The sequence below is a fragment of the Rissa tridactyla genome, chromosome 3, assembly GCF_028500815.1.
Source record: "Rissa tridactyla isolate bRisTri1 chromosome 3, bRisTri1.patW.cur.20221130, whole genome shotgun sequence".
NCBI lineage: Eukaryota > Metazoa > Chordata > Aves > Charadriiformes > Laridae > Rissa > Rissa tridactyla.
In genome coordinates, this window is record NC_071468.1 from 29,284,791 (window position 1) to 29,297,063 (window position 12,273).

The 12,273-nt window shown below is 36.7% G+C and overlaps 1 protein-coding gene across 26 annotated transcripts in view; it reads left to right on the forward strand.

Moving 5' to 3' along the window:
• PPM1B (protein phosphatase, Mg2+/Mn2+ dependent 1B) overlaps positions 1-12,273 on the forward strand; it is a 91,915-nt gene that overhangs the window by 22,668 nt on the left and 56,974 nt on the right. For 19 of the 26 annotated variants that reach the window (XR_008465226.1, XR_008465227.1, XR_008465224.1 and 16 more), the window contains one exon: positions 3,979-4,123. The exons of 1 other annotated variant lie outside the window; for it this stretch is intronic. The gene's annotated coding sequence lies outside the window, so the exon portion shown is untranslated. 6 more of the 26 variants (XR_008465225.1, XM_054194014.1, XM_054194015.1 and 3 more) reach the window with 6 other exon arrangements.

Genomic DNA, 12,273 nt, shown 5'->3' on the forward strand with positions numbered 1-12,273 from the left:
GTCTGGAGGAAAAAAGTTCAGAGTAGCTTTTGGAGCTGCTTTGTAGATGTATCAAAAGGCAGCTTTCCAATGCTGTAGTTAAAGTCCACCATTTGTGAGGTGATATTTAGAAGTATGGACCTAATTAGAATGCTAAGCCCATAGTATTATCAACTTTTACACTAGTATAAAATACTAGTCTAATAGTGCGTTCGTATTGAGAATTCAGCCCTTAATAGCTCAAATGACTAACTGGCAATAAAAGTTTGAACTGCAAACTTCAAACTGCTGAACTAAATTTTCAGTATAACCCCAAGTAAATTTATTTCAAGGCACTTACCTTTTTAAGAAACCCTGAGTATTACTTCTAAAATGTGTCGAAAAGATACCATTGCGCTTTTTGCAAAACCATAAGACTAGATCAACTGCTTCAAGAAGGATAAAGCATTTAAATTACTTCATAGAGTTTTTAGTTTTGAACTTTTGTTCATTCTCCTTCCTTTAACTATTGGAGTAATGAACATTTTAATGCAGCTTCCACGTTGAGGGGAGAACAGCAAAAAAAAAAAAACCCGCATCCACAAAAACACAAATCAAGACTTTGCCCAGTCTTGGTTGATTCACAGTGTTTTTGTATAGATCAAAGAACCGCTTGGCAAATGCAGAGAGAATTCATTATCTTTTTATTGCAAAGGATGATCAACTTTCTCTTTAGGGTGAAAGTTGTACATTGTCTCAGGTAATTACGCAGAAATTAACTGCTATTTTAGCTTGGACTTTGTCATATATGTAGACTAAGGAAGAAGTACTGTGGGAACATGAAGCCCAACTACTGCACTCCCTTATGTGCTCTTGTATTCCTGGAAAAAATCAGATAACCTAATGAATGCCTCTTTTAGGAGAGGTTTACCGTATGTTGGGAACATGCAGTGGGGAGGAGGTTGCAGTATACTAGCTAACCTGTGGTAAGTCTACACTATTGCTCTTTTCTGTGTCTCTCCTAGTATCTTCTGCAAAATCTTTTACTGTCTTCTGCATGAACAAGTTTATGATTCTGGGGGATTATATCGGCAGTGGTGGTATTGCGATGTCATAAGGTCAATTATGAGAGATTATAGCTTTTACTGTTGATGTTCAGGGAGTGGGTTGTTTTGTTTGTGTACTTGTCTTAAAGCAGCAATGATTTGGTTATCTGTAAAAGGTCAGAGTTGTAGCTGGTTGTGGGACAGAACAAAATCAGTGTTTTTCTGGTGCCTCTCTGACCAGAGTCTGGAAACTTGCAAAGGAGTGGGTATTGTAGTGGGTTTTGTGTGTTTTAAACATTAAGATTCAGCTTGAGGATCATTAGTGCTTTGCCACCAGGATTATTGCTACCAGCATTTGATGCCTACCCTTCTGTAAAATAACATGGTAGGGTTCTTTAAATTTCTCTAGACTGCAGAATTTTTTTATTCTATTGAATATTGGTTTCGTTCTTTAGCAGCGATTTACTTATGATGGCTTTGGCTGCATAGTCTTTCCCTTCTGAAGAAAATACTGTAAATATGGTGAAATTAAAATTCTTTATTAGCCAAGGAATATTTAACTTGTGCTCAATTAAGAACTATTCTACTGTAGAGTACTGGTGTGTTAGTAGCAAAAATTATAAAAGTTTACTGAACTAACTTAGTTCTACTGAAATATTAGTGTTTATGTACCACAAAGATTTAAGGGCCCCAAATAAAATGCTTAATACATCTTGTAATTTCATTAAGCCTCTAATAGGAAGCATTCAGCTTTATTCTTGTGATGTAATTTATGATTAGCAACCTGGATAAAACCATTTAATTTGTGTATGTGAGCATTTTCTACACACAAATTATTGGGGGCTGTATCATGAATCTAAGTGTCTTTTCCTATGGAAAAAGACTGTGCAGCTTCTTTGGAAAAGTAAAAGTCCCTGCTGTGCAAAAGTAAGTAGGAGTAATGTCCCCTCTTTGTGCAGCGTTCAGTGGTGGAGTATATATCTTAAGGTATTTTTGTGTTTTGAGATACTAAATACCTGTATTTCTTCTGAGAACTAGTGTGAATAGAATTTGGGTGAATAGGAGTATATGCTAGGGTAAGATGCTCTCAGCCTAAAATATATGCTTTTGAATCTGTCCTACTGTAAGCAACCTGTCTCTGGGCTGAAAGTCACCCTTGTCTAATGAACACTCTCACATCCTCTGTAGAGTAGAAGAACTTGGGAGGGGTCAAGCCTCGTGCTTCTGGGAAGCATGATGCTTGTCTTCCGGTCTGCTCTTGTGAGTCAGCTTCTAAAGGCTACTGGGGTAGCATCATAAGAACTGAGCTTCTTGAGCATTTCGTCACGAAAGCACCCTGTACCGTCACAGTTAAGGGGATCTTCTGAAGGTGGGAGACAGTGCTCCAAGGGAGTTGCGTTCTGGTCACGCATTCTGTGTTCATGCCCTTGTCACTGGTGTATTTAGGAAGAGGGTATTAAGCTATTTTGTGCAACTCTGTGAATCTGCACTGGGTTTTGTTCTTTTCCTAAAGTTCTTGGATATGGAAACAACTCTTCTTACTGATAAACTTTTAAACTTTTTGGGGGAGGGCTTTTGCTCTGTAGTCCAATACAATGATTTAGGATACTTGCTGTCTAGTTCTTTCAAAATACTTTTTCAGAGTTCATTAATGATTTAGTGGATGCTGCTTAAGGTGTAGTTTCACAATACTCTGAGCAAATCTCAATCGGCAGCAGCTGATTTCTGGCATTGGCAGTTGTCTGATTTCCTAAGCTGGTTTGGAGAGCTCAAGTGGCAGAAAATAACTGGCTTTTTCTGGCTTAGTTTGATTTCTTGAACCATCTGTCCTGTTGTGGTGCCTAAGAAGAGAGAATGTTGGGGAAAATACAGTGTACCATTACAGGCATAAAACTTACTGAACCCCCTACAATCCTTCTTCAAACAGCAGTAAAGTATGCCGCCTTCTGAGCAATTTCTTGCTTGTGACAGTTTTTGGTAGTTGAAAAGCACTATTTAGTCTTTGGAGGAAGCAAACCAGAATGAAATGTTGTCATAGTTCCATTCTTCGATCAGTGGTCTTAAAGTTAAGGTCTACAGTGTGTCCCCTATATCACTCATTTAGCTCATTAGAGTGATGTAATCAGTTTAAAATCATCAGCGTTACAATAAGGCTTGTATTTCCCTCATGCTCCAGACAAAGCTGTCTGTTATCCAGAATTCTTCCTGCAATAATGCCTTCTACCAGTGTACTGTCATGGTAACTTTTGTGAGATGCAGTGGTTTATAAGATTAAATATGTAGTCCCTGATCCATGAAGGAATTTGGGCATTTTCTCCTGTTCAAAACAACGGGTAGAAGCCTAGATGCTTTTGGAGATACACACGTTTGAATTGTTAGTTATCTGCTACATTTACATTTTAAGCTGAATTTGTAGTTAATTTTATAAAACTACCTTTAAAGAAACATAATGATTCTTATTTCAGAGGACTGAAATACTTTTGCAAATGAAGCTTATTGCTTTTGTTTTAAGCTTTTGTGCATTTTCACATCTAAGCAAGCAGAATAAGGAGTTTACAAATTATACATGCTGCACTTGGTGGGTTTAAGTTTTGTCAAACACTGAAGGAGTGTACTCTTGTCATTTGAGCAGGTGAATAAAATTAAGCAAATAGCACTGTTACATTGGTAGGCATGCAAAAACTATTCCTTCCGTTACTGAATTTACGGACTTGAATGCCAGGTAATAGACTAGATGGCTTTTTAAGTGCTAGTCTGTGCTGGTGAAGGAAATGGGGAGAAAAATCTAATTCTTTATTACCATAAATCTTTAATATGGTATTCAGAGAGAGTACTGAAAGGTCTTTTGACATCTAGGTGTAGTTTTAGTTCAAGCCCTTCTATTTAGGAAAAAGTTGTATTCATGAAAGAATTAATGTACAAATCTGTTTTAAACTATCTGGAGTAGCTAACTACTTCCTTTGTTTCTTTCTAGGAAATATCAAAATAAAGCAGATGTTGTGTCCTGTACTGTTATCTCAAGGTTTTGCAAGTCATTCTGTTATGTGCTTCTTGGCAGCAGGAATGTAAACTAATTCTTTCAGCACTGAACTAGAACCTTGACAAGGTTGCAGTTACAGGTAAGAAAAAATTCTACTGCTTGGAAATTTATGGGAAGGTATAATCGCTTTTACTTTGACTGTGTTTTAATTTGCAGTTTTTAATTGACCAGGAATTTAATAGAAATTTCAGAGCAGATTAGGCAAAAGGATGTGTTTTTTCTTCTTTAAATGTATTTGAATGTTGCTTAATCTTATTTTTAATAGGGAGGAAATATGACTTAAAGTGTAGCTTCTGTCTGACCCAGATTTTGAGGAAGGTATTTTCTAACACAAAAGACTGTACAGTGTCAGTCACTAAAAGTCATGAAGTATTTTACCACTGAGTGTTGAGATTAGTTTACCAGCTTACCATCTGCGTGTGGCTTTTTTCTTCTCAAGATCTCTATTTCTTTAAATATGCTAATAGCAGCAGTACTGCTTAAGTTGCCTTTTTTTAATTGGTTACAGAAAAATCTCTAAATTTTTGTTACAAGTCTGCTGTAGCATCAACTCTTGAATTGCCTTTTCAAGGGCAAAGGTTGGTGTCTTCTTCCAGGTCAGTGAAAATGTTTTGACTGCTGGTTTTGTATCATAACTTTATCTGACAACCATGGAAGTAACTCTTTTCCCACTACTCAATCACTATTTTCTACATTCATGTGTAGGGAACTAAATGTCACTGTTGTTTGACTTATTTTTTAAAAAAAAGATAAATTCAGTGCTACAAAACTATATTACTTTAAAAAAACAACCACACCACCACAGATGTCCGTCGGAGAGATTGCATATTTTGGTTTGTACATTTCTGAATAATTTAATTCTGTTTTAAAACGGGGGTTGTTTTAAAGACTATCCATGAAATAGCTTTATTGCATATGCTGAATCTGCATAATTACGATCAAGTTAAGGCCTTTCAGTCTTGATTTCACATTTTGGTATCTTTTACAGGAAGAGTTGCTTGCCTTAGGCTGCACTTGTCAATAGTGTCAGGCCAAGAGTCTGGACTGCTGGTTTGAAGCAGTCTAATATGTCTTACTCTGAAGTTGGGTGATGCATGGGTCAGTGACAGGTTGTGCCGAGGAGGTGGCATTGATTGCTGCTACAGGGAAGGAAAGGTTCAAATGTGTTTTGGGTTGTTTTATGTGGTGTTGTGGTTTTTTTTTTTTTTGCTGTTGTCTGGAATGTTTGTACTTAATTTGTAGTGATGTAACAAGTTGAAAAAAGGCACAACTCTTCTTATGCTGTGCAAGTCATAGACTAATTTGTGTTGGAATGGACCTCTAACACTCATCTAGCCCAACCCTTGTGTCTGACTTCCTCAGATTTGTGTGAACCAACAAGTCACCTTTCAATTATGTAAATAAATGGTTTAGTGTTTTGCCATGGTTCTGCAGAACACCTATTCTGGTCTTTCAGACCTGTTTAGGAACAATTTATTGATTATATGAATCGGTGATTCATTGCTGTCCTATTCTCACAAAAATGCTTCTGAAGCTTTTGGTAAACACACCTTGAAAAAGGTAAGAAAAGAAGTTGTCTTAAATGCCTAAATTTAGAATAAGGGAGAACTCATTTTTAGTGACATACTGCTTCATGCTAATGAGTAAAAAAAATTATTCAAATTTAATACCAATAATTGTTGGCTAAACATTGGCTCTCTTTCTTCAAAATCTTAGGTGCTATTTCTTTAATAGAAACCTAGCTGGTGGTGGTGAATTGATTGAAAAGGAGCTAACTAAATTTAACTCAAAATAGTTGGTCTCGTAATTGAATTTAGAGAACAAAAAAAAAAATTATTCTGCATAGAAATAACTCTAAAATTTATTAGGGAAGAATCATTGTTTGGTAGTATTCAAGTACCACAAGGGCATCTGTTTTGAATAGCCCAGTAAAGAAAGTGAGAATATGCTTATTGGCTACAGGAAGTATGAGCGGATACAGGGAAACAAAAGGAATTTCATGGGTTATAAATCTTGTCATAGTATGGTCAGTAGGGATAAACAAGAGTACAGTGCTGTCTTCCAGGTGGTATAATAAAGCCACACCTTGTAGCAGAGTTTGAGTAAAGGACAAAATGTTACTTCAGGGTTAATCAGCCTGAACAGGTAGTACCCGGTTTAACCGAGTAGGTCCATTTCACTTGTGTGCCAGTGCACCAAACTCCTACTTCAAGAAAATGGTACCAAAGCATGAATACTGTCTTATGCGGAGCTATCTTGGCTGTTAAAGACTTCAACCTTCATTCTGTTCCCATGGATGTGCTAGAAGCAATAGTGTGTTTGCTTTGCACTGTCTGGGCCCAGTATTGTTGGACTTGGTGAAGCAGCCTGGGTATTTATGTATCTTACATACAACTCTTTGTGTGGTTAATCTGTAACTCAGATAAACTGTTTGCAGATAACAAAGGGGATTGAATTTCCCAGACTTAACAGTGTTTGGAGAAAAATCTGGGTAAAGAAAACCTGAAGTTGTTACCTGGAAAACTAAGATGAGGGACATTAATGAAGAGATTGACTATGGTAGTGTGTTTCTTACTGAGAATGACACTGCATTCCTTTCTTCAGTAAGTTCCTAGTTGCAGTGCCAAAGGGAACTAAGGGCTGCTAGTTGTCAGAAGTCACACTGGTAAGCACAGAATTATGCGTAGCTAACTAGGAAGAACACTGCATATTTTTTTTAAGCTTTCATTTCGCTACAAAACTGTATGAAGTTGACTTCTGCAACTTATGTAAAGGTGAAGCTGCGTGATAAAGGCTTGGTGACTGTAAAAATGCATCAACCTGGGCACTGGTGGCTTTTTACTACATGCTGTCATTGCAAAGCTGGATTCAGAGACCACTTTCAAGTTTTCTATGAAGTTCAGCTTGAATATCTTAGGTGTGATCTCTAACTTTGCACCTACCAAACTGTGTTCCAGAAAAATAAACCACAGCATAAAAGTGGGCAGCTTGTCCAAGAGAGACAGGCTGTTGCCATATAAGCTGAGCTTGAAGATCTCCAGTTACCGAGCTTCATCTGCGTTTTAATAGGTGCAAAATGCAGAATAGAAAATTAACCTCTGAAAAGACCACGAGCATACAGGTTCTTGTGGTATTAACAACATAGCTAAAAAGGTTATAGCTCTTAACCTAGCTCCTGGTGCTCCTTTCTATTTTTTCCCCACTGTCTTCCCTGTTGAAGGTTACTGCTCCCTTGGATCTGTTGTCTAAGCTGCTGGCTTGTAAACCCACTGCGGTCAAAGTCACAAAGTTTCAAAATACTAAAGCTAACTTTGCACCTCTTCAGTTAAACATTTCAAAGAGTAAGGGCAAAAATGTCTCAGCAGTTCTGAAAGAAATTGCTGGCATAAAGTAGTGATGAGTAGCTGAGGCAGAGCAGAAGTGATAATGTTTTCAGGTATTGCTACTGACATTGAAAATGGGTGTGAATCCACAGTGTTAAATTACCCCTATGGTTGTTTTGTACCTCCAGACCAGTTTAAAGTATCTGAAGCACATTCTCAAATCTTCATCACCTCTTTAACTTGCTGGTTTGAAAGTATTGTGGTGGCTGGGGTTGTTGTATGTTTTGGTTTTGTTGTTTCTTTTTCCCCAGCTGTTGTAACAATAGGGATGCAGAAATTAGAGCTGTAGCTCCAAGGCGTGTATTTTACCCGGTGATGGGGATAACGTGCAAAATTTTTTGAATTCCTGGTTTAAAAGCCTATTGGACCTCTTTAATGTTATCCTGGCAGGAAACGTTTTTGATAGTAGGCTCTATATTAAAAGTTTATATTCATGCTTAATTTCTTCATGTCAGTATCTTTGGCCAGTTGAGGTCCTGCCTGATGATGACTCCCATGGCCAGAGATTATTTAAAAATAAAAAAACCCCACCCTTAAAACAAATAAACCCCACAGCAAGTGGATGTGAATGATAGTCACTGTCCTTTTTGTGTTGTTCATTTTTAAGTGAAAGTAAAATATTCACGTCTCATTCTTAGATTCCAATAATTGCTTTTTGACTCTGCCAGTACTTGTGGTTACATAGAGTAGCTGTTACAGCCAAGCTTCAAGTAGAGCTCTTACTCAAAAATTCGATAACTATTTGCCTAATGTAAATTGATGTAGTGCTGGCATTTTTAAGGTCAGTAAGTCAAAAGCGATCTGAAGTTTTCTGGGATGAAAAATAAAGATCTTTAAAGCTGGTTTCACTCATCAAGTGAACTTGTATTTAGTATACATGTGGTAGAAATTGGTAGTATAATGTAACTATGGTGATAGTATAATGGTAGTATATTGTAAGTAAGCACAAGATTAGCAAAAGATTACTTGCAATGTTCTGTCACTCTTTTTTTTGTGTAAATTGAAGGGTACAGGGAGTCTTTATGAATGTCAAAACTCTTTACAGTGTGTATAGACACATACAATGTGTGGAACATGTGTATGCACATACATACACACTACAGAGAGAGAGTGTAAGATGAAGACAGAGGAGCTTTCTACCAAGGCTAAGTTTGAATTTTTTACTTAAACCAGAAAAATTATTTCTTCCTGTACTTCCAATAAGCTTTGAAATTGTTTGTCACAGATAATTTGATTATTTATTTGCCACTTACATCTTCATTGTCTAGTGCGTTTTCTCTGTTGGAACATCTCTTTTTTTTTTTTTTTTTTTTTTTTTTTTTTACATAGCAAGAACACATGTGTTTTGTAACAGGAAACTGGCCTGTTTCTTTTCCACAGCACAGACTTATTAAAAATGCCTGGCCTGTTGAGTGAATCCTTCGGAGGAAGAGATATTTTTTCAGTATGCTTTTCTGACCTAAGCCCAAAAGATTGATATTGGACCATTCTCATTATATGAAAAGATATATTATTCCCTTTCGGACTGTTGGCCATCAAGGTATCAGTCTAGTTCTGATGTTGTCTTTGAAACTGGCATGTGATCTGCAAATTATTTTATAGTATCTACAAAAACGTCGATTATGGCTTTTAGTCCTTTATAATCTAATTACGTTTTGGCTGCCTTCGTGACAACCAGCAAGTAAATATTTCTGCCTGTTAAATATAAATCTGTATGGAAAGGAGCGTGCTTTTCATTTCAAGTAGCTACCTGTTTCCCCTTCATGATGTAGTAGAAAATCATGGATATCTGTAACTGAGCGAGAACTATTTGCCGTTTTATAAGTAGATCCTGGGAGAAAATCAGAGTGTTTGATTGTTTTTCTTTTAAACAGAGAAAATCAAACTTATGCACAGGCTCAGTTTTAAGACCCTTTACTATATGGCTGATCTAATACCAAAAAAAGTCTTTACTGTGTAGCTGTGGTGAAAAGGATACTGATTATGATTTTTTTCTTGTGTGTCAGAGGACATGGCTTTTGTCTTCATACTTGCATGCCCCAAAAAGGTAGATGTCCTTGGTTTCCTGAGCCTGAATTATTTCTTATGTTCCCTGTATGTGAGATAAGGACCTCATGTAGGATTTGCATCAGGTAGGAAATATCAGAGAATATATGTTAGGACTTCAGAGAAGTAAGCTTGGGTTAGGTTTTCGCCCTGGGAGAGAACGTCAGCTTTTGTTAGAGACTCACAGCCCTGAACTGTCTTGGAAATGGCTTAGCTATTGATTTAAAAGTGGAGATGAACAGTAAAGCGGTAGTGAGAGCTGCTGCTTTAGCAGCGTACTGCTCAGATTCAGTTTATTCCATTGCCAGAGAGGGGGAAAGGCCAGTGCTTTCTTCCACTACAGGTCTTCCAAAAGCCTTTGAGCCTTGGTGATTATTGGCACTTACCAGGTGATTGATTTTATTTTTTTTTAATTACTACTCTTTTATTTTTCACAGAGATGGGAAGACTACTGGAAGAAGGGAATCCTAGCTTTTCGTTCTTGATCTGAAGAATATATACTGTTTTAAAGAATAGTCTGTGGAGCATGGATGAGAACTAAGGCCTTCTGTTTCCAAGGAAGTTTGGGAAGTTACAGTAGGCATGGTCTTGCAGATTTTGAAAGTTTCAGCTAATAATCTTATGTGGGGTAAATATTTTTACTAGAAGGAAATTAAATTGTTTTCTCAGGCCAAGGTGTGGATCCAGTTGCTGTCTTCCAACTGTGTAATGGGGGTGTATAGAGAAGGTAGAGCTATGCTCTTCCCAGAGATGTGTAATGAAAGATGAAGAGGCAGGACACAATTTGCAATTACAGGAGTTCTGTATTCATTATGAATGTGGTCAGACATGAACTGGTTGCTTAGAGGCTGTGGAATCTCCATCCTTGGAGATGTCCAAAACTGGAGAAGGAACTGAACAGCTTGAGCCACCTTTTGGTGTTGGATATTATATTGATTGAACTTTGAGTAAGGGTTTGGACTAGTTAAGCTATAGAGGTCTCTTCCAACATGAATTGTTCTATGATTCTGTAACTTGTGATTTCTGACCTGACTCAAATGTTATCTAGGTGCTTGTGTCAAGATTGACTTGTATCTGGCCTAGTGCGCTTAAAATAAGACATGGAAACACCAGGTTAGACCAATGATAAGCTTTGTCTTCTGTAGGATTTTTGCAGGTCAGTTTGGCTGAGTCGCATTTTTAGTCGCTCAAGTTTGTTTACTGATCTGGTCTGAGATGTTAAATGGGGGACAGAACTAGATGTGAGTACCAGGGTACTGTTTTTCTAGTGGAACTGTTTTCTTTTTGTAACTGTTCATTTTGGAGAAAACAAGTAGTGTTTTGTTTGGGTTTTTTTGTGTGTTGTTTTTTTTTAAGCTGCTTTGCTACAAAAGTAAAGTTTGGTATGATACCACAAACTTCACTAAAACATCTATGATTTACTTAACTATTTTGTACATAGGTAAATACACAGCTGAGTTTACTCCTAGAGATAGTTGTTGGTGTTGTCACTGTAGATATGAAGTTCAAGTTACATTTGTGCATAACACCTGATAGGAATATACTATACTTACCTGTATACCATGTCATTTTTTGTAACTTCCTAGTATTTTTAAAATGCTAGAAGTTGTTAATGTTAAAAATAAGTTTTCAACAGGTGTTGATTGATTTTAAGTCTTCTTTGTCCCTCACTATCACTGATAATTTTGATTGAAAACCTGAGGTTCAATGTGTCAGTGAAATCACTGTTTCTTTCTTCCATTCTCACTGAAATGGCTTGGCTTTTTCAGCTCATCTTCAAACCAGTTGCTGCCTTATATAGTCTACATAATATACACAGCGAAAGGAAGATTTCTATGTTTGGCGTCTTTTATAGGACCAGCCATAAGTTGATTCCTAAACTTACAGTTTTCTTACGGATTGCAAGTTAATCTCTGCAAGGTCTGTAATATGAATTAGAATGTTTAGAATATCAAGAATATAATCTTAAATAGTATCATCTTTCTTTTCAGTTTCTCACTCCTGTGCCATAAGAAGTGAAGCTACTTATGTAATAGGTAAAGCTAAGATGTGGAACGTGTGCTTTTGGTGTTTTTTTTAAACAGTTTTTGATTTTAAATATATAAAGCACAACACTCAATTCTGAGCTCACAGGCTTTTTCAATTAGATAGGTTTTGATCTTTTTTCTTAGTCATATGATTTCTTCCACACTTCTGATTTTTAAGAACATAAGGACATCCTTAAATCAATTATAAGAAATCTCATACAAGGTCTGAAGTGTTGGAGGACTTCTGTCATTTTAGTAGCATTTCAGTCCTGCGTTACATTTTACTGGTAAGAATGTTTTTGTGTGCATTTAAAATAGCTTTATATTGTGTGTAGCTTGTGAATGAGTGGTCATCAGCAATTAAAATCCTTTCACAAAACTCCTTTACTAATGTTAATTGAACTATTAAACTATGTGGAACTTGTTCAGCTTTGCGATGAGAATATCAGTTGCTGAGAGCACTAAGAGCACTTGTTTGTGGTGGTGTGTAGCACTGCCTTGCTTTGCTTTTATGACAATTTGACGCCGATTCTTTTTTGTTTGTTTATTTCAAAGCAAAATCAGATCTTTCAAGAGAAAGGGTTGTGAAAAGCATTTTGGCTCTGTATCTCACTAAGTAACGAATACCTCATTGCTATTGCTGTGTGTTGCTTCCACTGGTTCACAGTGTTGCAAATATTCTTTTCAGATAAAGGGAAAAAAGTAATGATGCAAATAATTGTGAGCAGGATGTAATTTACTACTCTCACTTGCAAATTATATACATTGTGACG